A 19078-nucleotide genomic window follows, 5' to 3' on the forward strand; every position below is an offset into this window, starting at 1 on the left:
CGAGAATCTCTTGCTGAGAGTGTATTCATTTCCAAATCGACGCGGTGCACAAACAGGCACAAAAGAATATGAGGCATGACTTTGATTGCTTGAACAAAGCCAATATAATTTTAATTATAACGTAAAATTATAATTATAACGTTTAATTATAACCATGCACTTTATGTAAGCCCAGGTATTCAGGAAGTAGGCTAGCGAACGTGCAAAGTGTTGCTTTCATTACGTTGGTATTCTGGGAAGTAATTTAGTGTAGTGGCACATCCTGGTGGATAATTTGAAAACTTAAATTTGAATTGGTAAATTTAAAACAAACAAAAAACTTAAATTATTTGAGGTGCTTTAGTGGGATTTAAACATATTCATTAGCCTAAGTAATTAATTATCCTACACATTTTCATAATTGTTTCGTTTGACATGCCTTTGTGTAGTTTTGAATGGAATTTGCTTTGTATTTTTATTATGTGTTTACATATGGCTTTATTAAAACTTTTCACAGCATGTAATAATTATGACCACATGCCGACGTAATTACGTGAAAAAATCACTGAATCGATTTTCGAAACGAACTGTTCGAAAGAACCGATTCGTGGAAAAGAGTCAGACTTTTTATTACTTTCTGGGCTCAAGTTCAAGTTCAAGTTCAAGTTGAGCTTTATTGTCATTCCGCTACATGTGTGCACTTAAAGTGGAACGAAATGTTGTGCCTCATAGGACCACAGTGCTACATAAATACAGATATACAACAATGAAGTAAAACAGTAAAAACCTATACACAACTAACCTACTGACAGAATTTGACTTTAAATATACTATATATAAATGTTTACCTATACATAAACTAAAAAATACAAACTATACAAATGCTTCATATAAACACTACTTATACACAATTAACCTACTGACAGATTTTAAATATGAATATACTGTATATAAATGTTTAACTATACATAGACTGAAAAGGAAAAATATATAGACTATATGAATGCTTCACATAATACTGTACATGTGCAAAGAGAAACAGTCTTTTGTGGAATTATGTACATTCAAGAATTGCACACACACACAAAAAACTCTCTCTCTCTCACACACACACACACACACACACACACACACACACACACACACACACACACACACACACACACACACACATAGATGGTGTTGTTCACTACACAGGGTGAAGTCAGGTAAATCAAGGCACTTTTGACATTTAAAAAGAATGTGGTTTGATTGGCCTGAATTTACTTCAGTTGGTCTGTTGAAACGCAGCTGAAATGTGTCCATTATGAAAGAGGTCCATATGGCTTGATCAGGTGTGGGGGCAAACATGGGGGCACAGCTGTGCGTCAAATTACCTCTTATCATTAAATCTAGATCACTCTGGCTGTGAGCTGGGGAGCATTTGGTCCTCATTTTAAATGGACATAATTATAATACAAACCTTTAAATGAATAAGGCTATTATTTGATCCTTGTGTTCTTCTTTCAGCCTCCTTTCTTGTTTTCTCTGTCTTTGGCCTTCCTCCTCCTCCCTCTGTACCTCAGTCGTCTAGTCTCACACGAGAACATGTAGTAGTTAGTGCTGAAATGACCTTGGAATTATCCGGGTCTTTGAGCTTGATGTTCAGCAGGCCCACACATTTCTCACAGTGTTTTAAACTGTGATAAAAAGAAGTGGATAGTTTCATTATTAGGTTGGAGAGATGTATGAGCTTTCTGGAACAGCACACTGTTGCTGAGGTGAAAATAACGAGTGATGAATGAGTTTTAAACCATGTTCTTAAACTAAACTGAAATACTGTAGAGAAATAGAGATGATCTGAACTAGGGATGCACCAATATGATACTGATAAGCTGATCCTTTCCAAAATAATGTAAAAATAAAATAAAATAAAAAATACATTTAACATGTAACAATACAGACTAAAAATCACTTGTTTTAAATTCTACTACTAACTTTAAGCAACACGATAGATTTTTTTTGTGCATTTTTTCCACATATCAAAATGGAATGGATGATTTTAAGATGTGATAAAGATTAAATTTAAGTGTTATTAAAATAAATTATTTGTGTTTTTAAAGATTAAATTTAAGTGAAAAAAAAATTGGCATAAAAACAAATTTCACATAGAAATTGCTAGTAAATTTCACAATTAAGTATGAAAAACAGCATGTACTGTAATGCATTTAATTAAATATAAATTTAATTTTGAGGTAGGAATATTTTGTATTTTATTGTAAAATATAATACAATCTGTATTATTTGCAGTTTAAAAAAAAAAAAACATTGTTACAGTATAGTTGACAATGTAATTTAAATGTTTAAATATGTGAAAATGAGCATGCATAATTAATTCTAATATTTACTGATACTAATACATTAACAAATCTCAAGTATCTGATAAAGAAATACAATACCAATATATTGTGCATACCTAATCTGAACCCCATTAGGATTGAGCACACCTCATGCATAACATAAGTCACTGTTATATACAAAGTTTTCTTGAGACCATTGTCACTCCTACAGCTAAAAGCCTTTAAAACTCAAAATGAACTAAATCCTTTGATGTGTTATGTCACACCAGAGTAATTACACCCAGCATTGTGCCTTAGACATGTTGAAATTAAGATCAGCTCTTTTATAAAGAACATATCAAGGCCAAGATTTAATTTGTTTGAGAGCTGTTGGGGTAAATGAACACAGTTTGACTTTAACATCTTAATTTAATTCCCATTATGTGTTTCCTCTGGAGTTTTCTAAAGACATGGATATGACACTTCCCTTGTCATGAACAAAATTCAAACATAAAATGGCCCGTAAATGCCACTTGTCTTTCTCTCAGCCATCACCATTTCAGTGATGACATCTGGATAAAAAGCCGTTTTACTCAGACCTTTAATGGAGTGCATTTTATTGAGCTATGATGGACCTGTTTGCCTAGAGAAGTACTGAGTTACAGCAGTACATCATGTCTTATTATGACACCCTGTACTTTGTGCTGACCTTAAAAGGTGAAGTAGAGGTTTTTATTTATTTATTTTTGATAAAAGGATTTTGTATGTGGTTTTAGCTGTGGAATGGCATTTAAAAGTACAATTTTCAATATTCAAGAAAAGTTGTAACAATGAGATCTTTGTCATCCAGTGGACAAAGACAAGGTTAGTCCCTTTCATAGGAGTCCTGAGGCCTCATGAATAAAAATTTGCATAAATCTCCAAACTTAATGTTTGGAAACCATACAAATTTAAAAAACACCATAGTCTGTGAACGGTGCATGTTACCACATAGCAATAAGATACCAGAGGCCATGTTGTATAGTGAATAAATCATGGCTGAAGGACGTTGTTAGGCACAACGTGAAGTGGAGTTGCCACACAATAAAAAATATTAAAAACCAAAAATGTATGTATTGAAATGTTACTTTTTTGAAGCAAGTACGTTAAATGCTGTCCTTCCGCTAAAAAAAAATAGTTCCTGACAGCAACAGTAAACTCCAAAAAAACCTCACCAAAATGCATCATCAAATAAAAACAAAAAAAAAACAGAGAATAGGAGTTCTTATCATCCGCTGTGTCATTTATTTTTTTTAACACTATATTTGATATTTTCTCACACATATACAGCTGCTTATCTCTCAGCATGAGAAAACGTCTGTTTTTGGTCTTTTAGTTTTAAAACAGACCAATAAACTGATGGACATACAGAATCATACCTGAAGCAGAAATTGAATAAATACAGTAATATTCCCTCCTCACTTTGGAAACTGTAGGCTTCCACACAGACGTGCACACACATCCACACATCTCCACATGAAAAGCGTTTATTAGACAGGGGAAGGGCGGGTCTCAAAATTAAAGATGAAAGATGCAACATAACACAAGCAGGGGTCACTCATACTTCATTAAATAAATAAAGTTAATTCTGCTGAAACACATAATAAATGAAACCGTTTTGATGCTATATTATTGTTTATGTTGCTAAGGGTGGTGGCTAAGGGTGTTGCTCAGTGATACATAGAACTATTGGGTGAAGTGGTCATAAAAGTGCTGTGTCGTGAATAAAACACAGCTGCGGACCAATCAGAATCAAAGAATGGAACTAACCATTTTATAAAACAAAATAATGTTGAGTGGTTAATTTAAGTCGTGTGTGAGTCATGAAAAAATAGGACACCTTATTGAATTCAATGATATTCCGTATCAGGAATCTATGGTGGCCAAGAAGTGCAAAACAGATTACAATTCTGAAAACAAAATAACAAATTACAAATGCAAATGCAAATCTAAAAAACAAAATAACAATTCAGAAAACATTATAACAAGTCAGAAAACACAATGACAAATCGGACAACCCGGGAAGAGGTACAGTAGGTATAGTTTGAGATAGCGCCATTGGTTTGGGATGACTAACCGCTCACAGGACGACACATCTGTCAATCAACGTATACAGAAAGAACCAGCTAAAGATCAGCAGAGTCATGGTAGAAAGTTCGGAGATGGTCTTAAAGTAGCTCAGTTTAAATGTATTGTATGAATTGCACTTACTATGGAACAAAAGATACAGAGTGTCTATTTACACTTAGTGCGAATAACCTGTCTTATTGGCAGTAACTCCATTCTCCAACGTGTATCAACACTTTAATAGCAACTGAAATTAATCAGCTCAAGTGGTGCAGATGGTTAAGCCTGTGCCCTTGGCTTTTTGACACGACTGACCTGGGTTCGATCCCACCTTTTGCCAAACATTTTTTTCTCCCTTTTCAAATCTCATATCACAAGGCATTTATTTTCAAAAAGGTGAAAATAAAGTATAGGGTTGGGTTAGGGTAGGTGTAGGGAGGGCGTTATTGTACCAAAAATGTGGCATCTATTTAATAATTTGAATTAAAATGATAATTTACACTCAATACATTATTATTGCATACTGTTTTATAATGTACTACAATACTGAAGTGCAGATAATTGCCACTATTTGCAATAAGTAGTATACATAGCAGAAAATCGTGCTATTTTAACAGTGTAAATAGGTATTTTCACTTAGTGTAAATAGAATTGATTGGTAATACGAGATTTGAAAAGGGAGGGAAAAAAAAGTTAGGCAAAAGGCGTGATCAAACCCAGGTCGATCGCATCAAAAAGCCAAGGACACACGCTTAACCATCTGAGCCACTGGAGCTTATTATTCATGGCTGCTATTAAAGTGTTGACTAGCTCGATCACATGTTACAGAGCAGAATTACTGCCAGTAAGGAAGGTTATTTGCACAAAGTGTAAATAGACACTCCGTATGTGTTATTCCTTAGTAAGTGCAATTCATACAATACATTTAAACTGAGCTCATTTTAGACGATCTCTGAACTTTCTATCACGACTCTGCTGTTCTTCAGCTGGCTCTTTCTGTATACGTTGATTGACAGATGTCCCGTCCAGTCAGTGGTGAGTAATCCCAAACCAATGGTGCTGTCTCAAACTATACCTCTTACGGTTTGTCTGATTTGTTGTTGTATTTTCTGACTTGTTAATTTGTTTTTTAGATTTGCATTTGTTATTTTGTTTTCAGAATTGTAATCTGTTTTGCACTTCTTGGCCACTGTAGGATTCTGGACAAAAAAAATAAAAATAAATAAATAAAACATAAAAAAATAATCTGGTCTTTGGCAGGTCTTAAAATTTGGAAAATAAAACCTAAGATGAACAACAACACATGATATATAACACAGTGTCAATATTTATTTACTAAAATAAATATTGACAAGGTAAAATAAAGCCAATATGGAAAAGCCATGGGTGATTTATTAGTATCTTACGTCATTATGTATGAATTTTGTCCCACTCTTCTTTTCAACGTTGCTCCAGTTTATTGTGGTTTGATGACATGTGTTAATGCACAGAATTTTAGTCTAATACACAGACTTTTGCAACACTTTGATTCTTTTCTTTTTCAGCCTCTCTGCTGTAGATTTGATGGTGTGCTTGGGATCATTGTCCTGTTGCATCACCCAATTTTGGCCAAGCTTTAGCTGTTGGAGGGATGGCCACAAATTGGACTCTAGAACACTTTGGTATACCGAGGAGTTCATGGTCATCTCGGTGACTGTGAGGTGCCCAAGTCCTGTGCTACAAAACAAGCCCAAAATCGTCAGCCCTCCACCAGCATGCTTTACTTTTGGTATGATGTGTTTATGTTGATATGCTCTTTAGGTTTTCACCAAATGTGACGCTGTGCATTATGGCCAAACATGTCCACTTTTGCCTCATCTGTTTAAAGGGCATTGCTCTAGAAGTCTTATGGTTAGTTCAGATGCAACTATGCAAACCTAAGCTATCCTGCCATGTTCCTTTTAGAAAGAAGATGCTTTCCTCTGGCTACCCTTTCAAATGTGCCATACATGCCTGGTCTGGTCACAAACTTTATAATTTAACATGTTAACTGAGGCCCGTAGAGTCTGAGGTGTAGCCTAGTTCTTGGGTTGCCTGCAGTTTCTCAGAGTATTATACTGTCTGACCATGGGGTGAATTTCCTGGGATGTCCACTCCTGGGAGGATTAGTGTTTGTTTTGAATGTCTTCCACTTGTGAATAATCTTGTGAATAATTTAATAAATCACTGATGCATATGGGGTCGAGACCAGGTGGTGTGTATTTGTCTAGTATTGTACAAGGTAAAAGGGAAGAGAAGGGGGAAGTTACAGTATCATGAGCTAGATTCAACTGGTTTGAAATTAAAGGACTTCCCAACAAAATCAACTATGCAGTTTGAGTTTTTCAGTTATCATCATTACCACTAGATTAAAAGTAATCATCTTGTGTACTGTAGACCAAGGCCACCTCACAGCTGTGCTGATCAGGGATAAATGGACAATACAGAGTATTTTGTGTCATTTTGTTGCTGGGAACTCACTCTCCATTAGTGTCTGTAGAATGAGTGCAGTTGTTCATGCCATTGAGTTGTACTTTGAACAAAAAAAATATTACTTTTTGATTGTGACTGGGGAATTCTATAAAGAGTGCATTTTTAAACATCTGTTTGAATAATTTCACAGGCTTTGTCACGTCAAGTTTATTTTGTCAGTGATGTGTGAAAAGAAGATAGGATCTGAAAGACAAAAATAGTTATTGTAGTTTTTGTTAAGTGTCACAGCATCATTTGACTTTAGTTTCTATATCTAGTGTTAGTAAATTCTTTTAAAAACTCAACAACAAAACAAATAGAGTTTGAACAGAAATTGAAATTTTTTTTCTTCTTTAAATATATAAGTATTATACTTGACTTATGAACTAATTATCAAAAGTAACATATAATGCATTTCAAATACTAATTTTAAATGGTTTCTCACATGATAGGAGTGCCAAAAAAGTATATTGTTTTGAATGTCAAAGCAAGCACTGCACAGTACTTTAATACTGTATAACTTCAGATAATATCATGTATACCCATAATGCTCTCCCTCTTCTGAGAGCAATTTTCTACTATGTTTGAAGAGTACTGAAGCATGTAAGCTGTAGTTTTATACACTGAAAAGCATGTTCCGTGGTTAAGCATTTGTCTCACCTGGGACTAAAACCAGCCATCCTGCTCGGTCTGCCTCATTACCCTAGAGATGCTCTACTGCCCACTGAGATTACAGGACTACTGGGACGGATTTTAGTATCAAAATGCTTTTTATGAATGCCTGTGTACAATGCGGAGTTGACTAAAAACTAGTTTGCTTTTAGGTGCGAATGCATGAGTACAGTTCAGTGGCACATTCTTAGTGTTTTTTTTTTTTTTTTTTTCAGCCTGATGTCCAGCAATACCTTCACCTCCCTCTTGTGATCTTTCTTTAAAAACTCACTTTCTTTTTGTTGTTGTGTAATATTCTCAAGAGAAATGTGGTGGTTAAACAAGAAAGAAAAATGAAGTTATTTTAAAAGCACCCAAGAGAAAAGAGATGCAGTATTTATACAACGAGTCGCATTATGTCGCAAACATTATGTCCCAGTATTTCTTCTGCCGAGGTCAGGTTGTGTAAGTGTAGAGACACCAATCGCAACTACAGGAATAATTAACCAACATTTTTCCAAAGGAAAAGCCACTGGTGCTAAACTTATCTGGTAGTTATCAGGCTTTGTTCAGTGGTTTCTAAGATGTTCTGTGTGGTTGTATCGCATGATATGATGTGGATGGTTGGGTTACTGTTTTAAAAAAATACGTAACCCTAAGTTTGAGCAACAGTTGCTGTAGATATCCACTGGCGCGAAGTGAGCAGACATGAGCGGGCATATCAAATTCATTCTCCATTGAAGCTGAGCGGCAGGCTCGCACAGGGATTGTGGGATTGACAGCGGAGTGGAGCAAGTACTGATAGCATGGGAAGGTGAGAAATGCTCAAATGCTTCCATATTATTATTTTAGTTTAGTTTTAAGATACAGATTTTTGGTGTTTTCCTTGATACTGGGGTTAATAAAAGTGAATGAATTGATACTGTATGTATACTTTGAGCATTCCGGAATAAAATTAGCACTTTTATTTGTACATATGATGGCCATGAACAGGTTTGTTGACAACAACAACAAAAAGTTTACATTTTTATAAATTAATTCTATAATTTCATTTAAACTTTGCAAATTTTGTAATAATTTTATAATAATTTGAAATTGTAATTTAATTATTTAATATTTATTTAATTTCATTTATATCCAACCATATAATTTAATAATCAAATTTTATTTTTATTTATTTTATTATTTATTTTTGAAATTAGTCTTGAAATTTATTTTGAAACTTGCAATAATAGCTGCTTTTTTGGGAAAAAAAATCAACCTCCCTATTCTTAAGCTTAAGTTAGGAAAGTCACACTAAGATGGGATAGGAGGAAGTATTTTACCATTTAAATTGGTAAATTGTGTAATTTGTCCTAAAATGCAATTTCACTTGAAATGTTACGCCTGGGAGAGTGCACATTTCATCCTGCTGCTACGAGAATTACTGGCTAAAAACAGTTTGGAGAATAAATAAAGAGGGTTTAAAATTGGAATGTTTATTTAATCACCTGGTTTGCAGAATTTGCTGATTCAGATGCTTTCAAGTCTCTCCTAATACCTATTCAGGGAAGCATTTACAGATAATTATAGTCAATTAGGATAATCAATTAATTAAGGTCCTTCACCTATCCAGTGAGATTCTCTCCTGATAAAATGCTGAATGTTAAGGGCACATACACAGGGTTATTTTTCAAAGATATTGCTTCATATGGTAGTATATATTTATATTGCTTTAGTGACAAGTATGGCAATGTAGCGTTATTTCACTTTGAAGGATGTGGGCAGTAAAAGATGGAAATGTGTAAATATTACAGTCTATTACATTGGTGTATTCAGTCGAGTCCAGTTGCTAATGTTTTTGAATTGAATGAAAATAGTTCTCTTAGATGTTACTACATGAAGTACATGTTTTAGGTTACCAGACTTTTTTTTTTAATACACTTATACTATTCTTATACTTTATTTAGACAGATACAGTTGAGATCAAAAGTTTACATGCACCTTGCAGAATCTGCAAAATGTTAATTATTTTACCAAAATAAAAGGGATAATAAAAAAATGTCAAGTATCTACTCAACTATAGTTCACATCCCACAGTTACTCCACATAAAATACATTTTCATATAGTCCACAAGAGAAAATAATAGTTGAATTTATAAAAAATTACCCTGTTTAAAATACACTTGATTCTTAATACTGTGTTGTTACCTGACTGATCCACAGCTGTGTTTTTTAGGGCTGTCAAATAATTAATCCTGATTAATCCCATTCAAATTAAGGTTTCCCTCTGGTTTGCCTCTGGCACATCAGTGAGCGTATTTACCTTCTGTAATAGTTGCATGAGTCCCTCAGTTCTCCTCAGTGTGAAAAGATGGATCTTAAAATCATACAGTCATTGTTGGAAAGGGTTCAAATACAAAAAAATAAATAAATAAAAAATGCTGGAAACCCAAAGCATTTGTGGGACCTGAAGGATTTTTCTGAAGAACAGCAGGCAGTTTAACTGTCCAGGACAAACTCATGAACCCATGAACAACTGTCACTAAAAAAAAAAAAAAAAAAAAAAAAAAAAAAAAAAAACGGTTGTGGATCATTCAGGTAACAACAAAGTATTAAAGGTACTTTAAACCCCAAAATGAAAATTTTGTCATTAATCACTTACCCCCATGTCGTTCCAAACCCGTAAAAGCTGTCTCTCCATATCACCGAATGCTCTTCTGTGTCATCTGTGCCACAAGGATGCACTGTTTTCTTTCAAATCAAAGCTAAATGCATATAGAAACAGCATATCCTTGTGGCGCGGATGATACAGAAGAGAATTCGGTTATATGGAGAGACACTGAGGAGACTGTTGAGTTTTTACGGGTTTGGAACGACATGGGGGTAAGTGATTAATTTCAAAATTTTCATTTTGGGGTGGAGTATACCTTTAAGAATTCAGGTGATGTAAACTTTTGAACGGGGTCATTTTTATAAATTCAACTATTATTTTCTCTTGTGGACTGTGTCAATATATTTTATGTTAAATATCTTATTCAGGTCAGTACTAAATAAAAAATAACATGCATTTTGTATGATCCCTCTTATTTTGGTAAAATAATTAACATTTTGCAGATTTTGCAAGGTTTATGTAAACTTTCGACCTCAACTGAATGTTTGGGATATTTCATTATTACATAAACATATAGCGATCAGATGGAAGGAATCTGTTGAGTCCTCTGTTATTCACTACTAGAGAATTCAGCCTTTAATTAACAGTGTGATGAGCTTTATCTGTTTGATACCATTACAAGTGGTGAGCAAGTGATTGCTCATTAAACATTAATAAGATGCATTCATCGGTAGAAGTGTTCACCCTGAATGGACAAACTGAATTGAAATTTGTACAGAACAAAAGGTGCTCTTTTTGACCATTAGAACAGAGGTTTTGATGTTTTGGATTTACCTTTGGGTTACGTCTGTTGGATTGCATGTAGCTTGTTATGGCAATATGAACCACTTACTGACATCGATTTGCTTGTTTTGAATTTAGCTTAAGGGCATGTTAAATGCAACATTTTCTTCTATTTCTTTAATAATAATAAACATTTATAAACTGTAATCATTTCTCATTTTCCTCTCCCATACTGCCATCTGTTATCCATTAACTTCTCAATCCTCAATTATTATAGCAATATTGCTCTATGATTGTTCCAGTCCTGCTTTCTTAATGTGTTTTTGAAATTCCAGGTGTATTTAAGGTTATGGTGGCTCCTAGTTTTTTGGCTCATTCTCAAGAAACGGTGCCAGTTTTGTCTTATTGGTCTCTCTTTGACTTGCTTCTGAAAAAAACAGGATACTGAAATCAATATATTTATTTATTTATTTTATTTTTTTACGGGGAGTAAAGAATGTAACTCTGTTTACTGTGTTTTATAGAATACAAAATTCTTCTCTTTTTATTTGGCCTGTCGTAAACTCTTTGAAACATATTTTGAGAAAATGGAGAATTTGTCTTTGTCCCTGACTTTCTGTTGAACTGTGTTATGCTATGACATTTCACTGATAAACAATTATTTGTTCTGGTGTCAGTTAGGTATAATCACAGAGTTGAGTGGTGGTGTATATTAGCCATTGAAATTCCCATATTTCATTACCACTAATCTGAATTTTTGGGTGGATTGAATATTAAAGTTAATTTTCAAATAAGGCACAAATGGCACTGATGTTTCTTGAGGATGCCCCTTTTCTTGAATCAAATATTATTCAGGTGTAGAACAGAGATAACCTAATGTCATTTTATTTTCCCTAAGTAAATATTTGACGGCTTTGCTTTTTATTAAGTCCTGTATTTCACTCTCTTCAGATATTTTTAGACCGCGCTTATAATGAACAGATAAAGATACAGATGCTCCCTGTGGGAGCTTGCCTGTCCTCATTTGGTCTGTGTCTCTTTGCCACAGCACATAACAGTAAACATGAGCTAGTGTGCTTTTTTAATGAAGTACAGTATTCGAGGAAGGAAGGGTGGAAGAAACTTTTCTGCTGATGTTTTCTAATGTTTCCACTTCATGAGGGGAGAGTATCCTTACACTGAAATTGTATCCTACTTCAAAGATTTTACTTTTAAACTGGATTTAATGAAGCAGTTATCGAATAAGTTTGATGGGTTGAAGTCTGCACTTATAGTCCTATTTAGTATATAATGGACCCATTTTAATATATTAAGTGACAAGGGCAATTTGCCTCTCCCAGCTAACAGCATTCAAACATGTGTTTTGTTGTATTATTTTGATATATTTTAATAACATCATTCATACTTTAATGAGCTGTTTGGTTGTTACATACTCAGAATTTACAAAAGTCTAAAACTCATGTCTAAAAGCATTTCTAGACTACACTTTGTGTGTGTGTGTGTGTGTGTGTGGACATTATAATGCTAAAACAGGAAATAGACTTGGAAGAGCAAAATAATCTTCAGTATCATTTGCATGGTGTTGATTTTAAATTATTTTTCCCTAACTGGAGTGTAAGGGGCCTGTTCTGCACCATGGATCGGTCCCAAACCATTTTTCCTCCTCCACCAAACTTTACAGTTGACATATGCATTTAAGCAAGTGCTGTCAGATTTCCATACAGTGTGGTGTGGTGCGTGATCGATCCTAGACTCTAGTGCTGATATTGGATCCAGAGGCACTGTGGAGCTCCGTAGTGAGTGCTGAAATTGAGAATAGATGATGTGCTACATGCTAAGCTGTTGTTGTGTTTATATTTCCACAGAAATAATGCTTACAGACACTAGGGGTGCTTGTGCTGAACAGAATGTAACACATGCAACAATTTTTCCAGAATTCCATTTTATTTCTTTCCAAATAATATTTTTTTTCCATTTCTATTTTTCTTTTTTTTTTTCTTTTTTTCTCTAGACTCTGTTTTAATGGTTAAATAAAGAAAAAAAAATCTTAATCAGAAAGCATGTCTAATTAGCTGGAGTCATGAAGCACACAATTTAACAGCTATTTATTAAAAGTTAAACAAAATTTAAATACTATGAAATACATTTAATTTCTTCCTCAAAATCAGTTTTATTTTTTACCAAATTCTGTGTTTTCCATTAATTTTCTGGATTAAATTTTAATAGTATCATTAAATTTTAATAATCAAAAGCATCTCTAATTAGTTGATTTTATTACACACACACACACACACACACACACACACATATATATATATATATATATATATTTTTTTTTTTTCCAGAAATGTTGTGTATTTAAATTTTTCTAGTAAATAAATTTGAGTAAATATTCCTTTAAAATAAAGCTTTTAAAATAATTTATTAGTAGTGCTATCATTATATTAAGTAATATATTTCTGTCACTAGATATTATGTTCATGTGTTCTTGTACTCATATACTGAGGTGGCAGAACATGCAGACATAGAGAATATACAGGATTCATATTTAAATAGTATTTTTTTTTTTTTTTTGTGGCTTAATGTTGACAGACAGTAGTCCATATCTCATTTTGATTTAATGTACTGACCTACTTTTGATTTATTAATCCAAAATTTGGCAAATTCTGTGACATTCTTCTTTCAGTGTTTAGGGCCCTATGTTTGCTTCAGTCATATCTGTAGCCAAATAAGTGTGTTATTTTACCTGGAGTTGGTAGCTTTATGGAGGCTGTCATGTTGAGATCACATGACCAGCCAAATACTTCTGGGTTTTTATCTATAAATCCCTGTTTTTGGTGACTTTTAATCATTCACTACATAAATCATAGCACATTCAGTGGCCGTTTTTAGCTTTTTTGTATGATGCTGCATCTATGTCACTGAGTTTCAGAATAAGTACAACTGCCATAACAGCCAGTTATTACTTAAAAAGTTAGTGTTAATGTTAGTTATGTTCAGAAGACAACTGAAAATTCTTTAATTGTTGTTCACCCATTGATTGGTTTGTTCAGTATTACCAAGACAGGTCAGGGATGTACAGTACATGAACATGTGTTGTCACAAATACTGTGCATGTGTGGGGCACGCAGTCTGGTTAAGCCGGTGGGACCTTTCACCAATACCATATTTAACAAGGTTTACAATAATAATTTTTTGGGTTTCATAAAAACTCCCACTCTTCCTTCTTGGCATGTTTTCAAGAAAAGTCAAAAGATTGATTAAAATGCTGGCAAGGCAACCAAACTGAACACACACCACCTCAATTTTAATTATTTTTTAAAATCTTTTTTTGTGTGTGTGTGTATGTTTTAGTTTTATTTGTTTCTACAAAGAGAGAAAGGCTCTTTTGGGAGAGCAACTTCTTTTAAAAACAAGCATTTTACTTTCATACTGTAAGAAATGATCTTATTGTGCATGAATCACCAATACTATTAACATTTTATTGAAATATGCTGCATAGGGAAATTGTAGTTGTTTCATGTTAATTTTTCTGTTGGGACACCTTACGCCTGATCTTGCCAAGGGCAACGCCACTTCCCAAAAGATATTACTTTATGTGTTGAATGTGTGAATGTCATTTCATGTTCAAAAGGGAATTCAGACATCTCTCTCTCTCTCTGCTTTAATGAGTCTGATTAGAGTGTGAGGGTCATAATCAATCAATGTTTATTAAAGCAGAAACGAGTCTCTTCTCATCACTTAATCACTCCCACTTTCTCCCTCCCACTATTTCATCCTTCAATCACCAAAAACCCAAATGACCAGCACAATCATCACAGCGCTATTCAGAAGTCAGGGGTGGCATGTAAATGCAACAACACACCTCATCATCTCGCCGTTTTGTAATGTTTACGTAATCATACATTCACCATGGCCTTGTCATGTTGTAGCCAAGGGCCTGTGAGCATAAGGATCTGAATGAGTCTCACAATAAGCGTCAGCTCTCCAAAGAGAACCTGTCTGTCAATCATGCCTGTGCTATAACGAAGAGTTTAACGGTCTCTTCAGAGTGCCCACAAGGATAAAAGAGTGGAAGATCATGATGAATGAGAGGCAAGTTAATTGAAATGAATTATTCTTGAAATCTGAAAAAGCAATTGTAAAGCCAATCTGTATTACTTCATTATAGTTCAGTCAAAATAAGTAATTACCCTTTGCACTAGCCTTTCACTAGTCCTTTCTAAAGGATGTAGGATTTAAAGAAAAAAGACAAAACGATCTGATTGGAGCTTTTTTTTATTTTTTACTCATCTTTCTCAATTTTTGAGAGAGATCAGGGAATTTTGCACTTTTGTTCTATAGACATAATACTAAATAGGCAATTGATGTATGTATCTGGCCATGACACTTAGTTATTATTACTATTAATTAATTTGCAATTAAAGAAGCTATCCTTGGATCTTTCCTAGGTGTTCATTCAGACACCATAAATAACGTTATGTCCTGACTGCAGTTACTAAGGATTTTTCCCCCACCCAACAGGTTTATAAACTCACTTGCTGTAAATGGATCTCTAGGGGCCCATTAAGCTCACTTTGAGAGCTAGAGCAACACATATTGCTACTTGAATTATTCAGCGTGTCAGGTTGGTAGAAGTTAATTTAATCAGGTCACAGGTTCAGACTCCAAACTCATCCAGCGGGTTTACGAACCTTGTTGTATATGTAATGATTGAGTGGATTTTGGACGGAGTTGAGTAAATAACAAACACTCGATTGCTCTGGAAAATCTAGTGAGGGCACTACAGAGGGAGTATTATAAGGCTTCACACTGTGGGTGTTTTAAAAGGTAGCGAGCCTAATTATGCTGCCTCCCAAGGTGCCTTGGTTTAACCAAAAATCTCAAAGCAGTATCGTTTTTAGAGAAGGCAATCCCAGAATGCACTGCAACAAGCTTAATGGAAAAATAAATCCAATAGGGTGGCAATTAAAAAATGGCTTATTTTACTCAGTGTTTGTATGTGCATAAGAGTGATTTCAAAATAAATAGTTTTCATGGTCTTTTTGCTAAACAAACTGCTTTCGAGACTTTAGCAGCCATTCAAATGTCACTTTTAAACTGCTAAAGTAATACTTTTTCATTATGGTATTGATGGAGTTATTATTGTCTAGCATGCACTTGTGTAAAAATGCTTCGCCAGCACAACCTTATATTAAATATTGATAAAACATGCATGCTTGAAAAGCTTTTAACCTAACTAACCCTGTGCATTCATCTCTCTATGATTAAAATATGGATGTGCAGTCTTGTGAAAAAAAGGAAGTGTGGTTTTAGACATCTGTAGCTGCAGTTACAAAGCAGTATGGGAGGAGGGAGACATGTGAGTGTAGTGTGGTTTTGGTTTGCATCTCAGTTTTGGGAAATATAAAATGATTTGCAGGTTTTGGATATGATATGATCTAGCAATTTCTGTTTTTTCCTAGTAATTTGAGTCTTTAGGTTAATGTAGAAAAAGCAAATTGGAAATTAAGCTCTACAGTCTTTGCAAATTTGAAAGAAAAGTTTAAATTTTGAATTAAGTCCCACGTTTTAAGAATGCAGTGTCATGTACGAGACCCTAAAAAAATGTGGGGCACAAACGCGGTGGTCAGTGTTTAGTGCATGTTTACACAGAAAAAAAAAATGCTGTGCAATGAAATTCAGTCTTTTTTTTTTCACCAAAGAGTCATATCAGCTTAGAATGAGGGGGAGTAATTGGTGATTCATTTTTGGGTGAACAAACTTGCTTTAAGCAAGTTTTTAGCCCAATTACATTCTTTCACCTAAATTACCTTTTCTAAATCTAACTGATTTTTATTTTTGTTTGTTTTGCAACACAGTATGATCAGGGTTTGAAATTTACTTCTTTTCCTAAGGAGCACATGGATTCTAGGTTGAAAAATTTGAGGGGACATTAAAAAACTATGCAATGAGAATTTATTAATGATGTGTTTTCCCTTAGGGGATACAAGGAGGCATTTGCAAGCAAACAATTTAGGCTAGTTTATTAGAATGCAAAAAAGTACTAGGGTCATTCCAACTCAACTCATTCCAACTCAAATGTTGAAAAAAAAATGATTTCTTTCTTTTTAGTGAAAGAAATACATAATTTAAGGAAAAAAAAATGTCATGGATGAATTTTAGTAATCCACTATTTTGTAGAGGGGGGTCAAAATGACAATTTTCAGTCACACTTTATTTTAAGGTCAAATTCTCTCTGTTAATAAACCATTAACTATGACTTTTACCTAAATAAACTCCTAATTTGCTGCTTATTAATAGTTAGTAAGGTATTTGTTAAGTTTAGGTATTGGGCATGATTAGGGATGTAAAAATATGGTGATGCAGAATAAATGCTTTATAAGTACTAATAAACAGCCAATATGTTCATAATAGGCATGTTAATTAGCAACTAGTTCATAGTCAGAATTGGTCCGTAAACTGAAGTGTTACCCAATTTCCTCCTGAGATTGTCATCATTGGCATATAATGCAATAAAGATGCCTAAAGTCAACAGATTTTACTGATAGACCTACTGTATCAGTCTCTGTGTAGAAATAAAATGCTGCCATCATTCTAAAATCATTTTTACCCCCTTGTCGTTTTGACCCCTCTACAGAATAGTGGATTACCCATAAATATTCATCCATGACATTTAATATTTTTGCTTATTTAATCACTATTCATGTTTGTCTTATTTTCACAAAAAAAAAAAAAAAAAAAAAAAAAAAAATTATATACTGTATATATATATATATATATATATATATATATATATATATATATATATATATATATATATATATATTAATAAAAAATTGTAGCTGAGACAGCTGAAATACACTGTTACCCTATTTTGAAATAGGGTATTATTACTATAGCCTGCTGCTCATTCAAAAATATGAGGTAGATAACATATGCATGCTTACAACCATCTACAAAAATATGTCACTGTCTACTTTTAGTGTTTATATTGTAATAATTCATCATTTATTGATTGCTCTGAAACTGCAAGCCGGTAAAATGTGCAACATCACCATGTTTTTACCTTGAAATGTACAGCCCTTGTATTTATTTTATTAAAATATAGCATTTTAAAGTTTAAGTATCATATTTGGCTTTATTAAATTTCCTATTTTTCCATCCCCAAATTTGAGACGTCTTAGAATTATAACTACATTTGATTACCATTTAAGGTATTTAAGACTTAAGATCTTAAATTTTATATATATAATTTGATATAATTTTTTTTGAGAGCTTTTTTATTCACATACTTTTAAATGCATTTTACAGTTCATATACATTATACATCTTGGTTGCAAATGGGAATCACACTGCTGAATTGTTGATGTGCAGTGAGGTAGGCACAACTTTTTTTTTTTTTTGACAAACACACCTTAACATTTTTCTTTGGTAGCCAATTTTAATTTCTTTATGTGACATTAGTGACTGGATTTGTGGCATTTTTATTCCTGCAGAAGAAAATGGCTTGAGAAATCGCTTTGATAAATGCAGCAATGCAGTTCCTGCTGTGCTGCACGCAGGCAAGACCTCGGGATAGGCGAGAAAAAGCAAAAAGTTTCTCCCCAGTGGTTCTGTCAGCATGTGCTGAGATGAATGTTTATGGAAATAAAAGGTAGTCGACACATTCCAAGTGTCCATTTGGCTTAAGAGGCAAACAACTGGAATTTGAATCGGCGGTCTGCAGCGCACTGCAGTGGGTCTGTTTCAGTGAGATGTAATGCTGGATTTACTGGCTTTACTGTGCCTGTTCTAATAAAGCTTTGAAACTGGGCTGAGACTGGTAGCCCTGCTTTATTGGACTTTTAGCGAACAAAGGCTAATGTATCTCTCCTCCTGTGGAAAAATGTTACTGACATTGAAGCGAATCTTAATTTTTCTCCCGTTGTTTTTCTTTATTCTTCTTTAATCATTTTGAAACCTTCATTGGCTTCTGGTTTCCTTGTGTATAAACTACATGGTACTAATTATCACTTACAGTATAAAGCTCTCCATGACCTTGGTCCTGCATATTTAATTGACTTACTTCAGCCTTATGCTCCTGCTCGCTCCTTATGATCTTCAAACATTTTCCCTTCTCTCCTTCAAAAACCTCTTATAAAAAAAAAAATAAAAA

The 19078-nt window shown here is 33.8% G+C and overlaps 1 protein-coding gene across 1 annotated transcript in view; it reads left to right on the forward strand.

The window, feature by feature from the left end:
• The window catches only part of LOC109098840 (transmembrane protein 132C-like), a 196338-nt gene that overhangs the window by 1410 nt on the left and 175850 nt on the right, over positions 1–19078 (forward strand). The gene's annotated exons all lie outside the window — the stretch shown is intronic.

Source organism: Cyprinus carpio, chromosome B8 (genome assembly GCF_018340385.1).
Source record: "Cyprinus carpio isolate SPL01 chromosome B8, ASM1834038v1, whole genome shotgun sequence".
Taxonomy (NCBI): domain Eukaryota; kingdom Metazoa; phylum Chordata; class Actinopteri; order Cypriniformes; family Cyprinidae; genus Cyprinus; species Cyprinus carpio.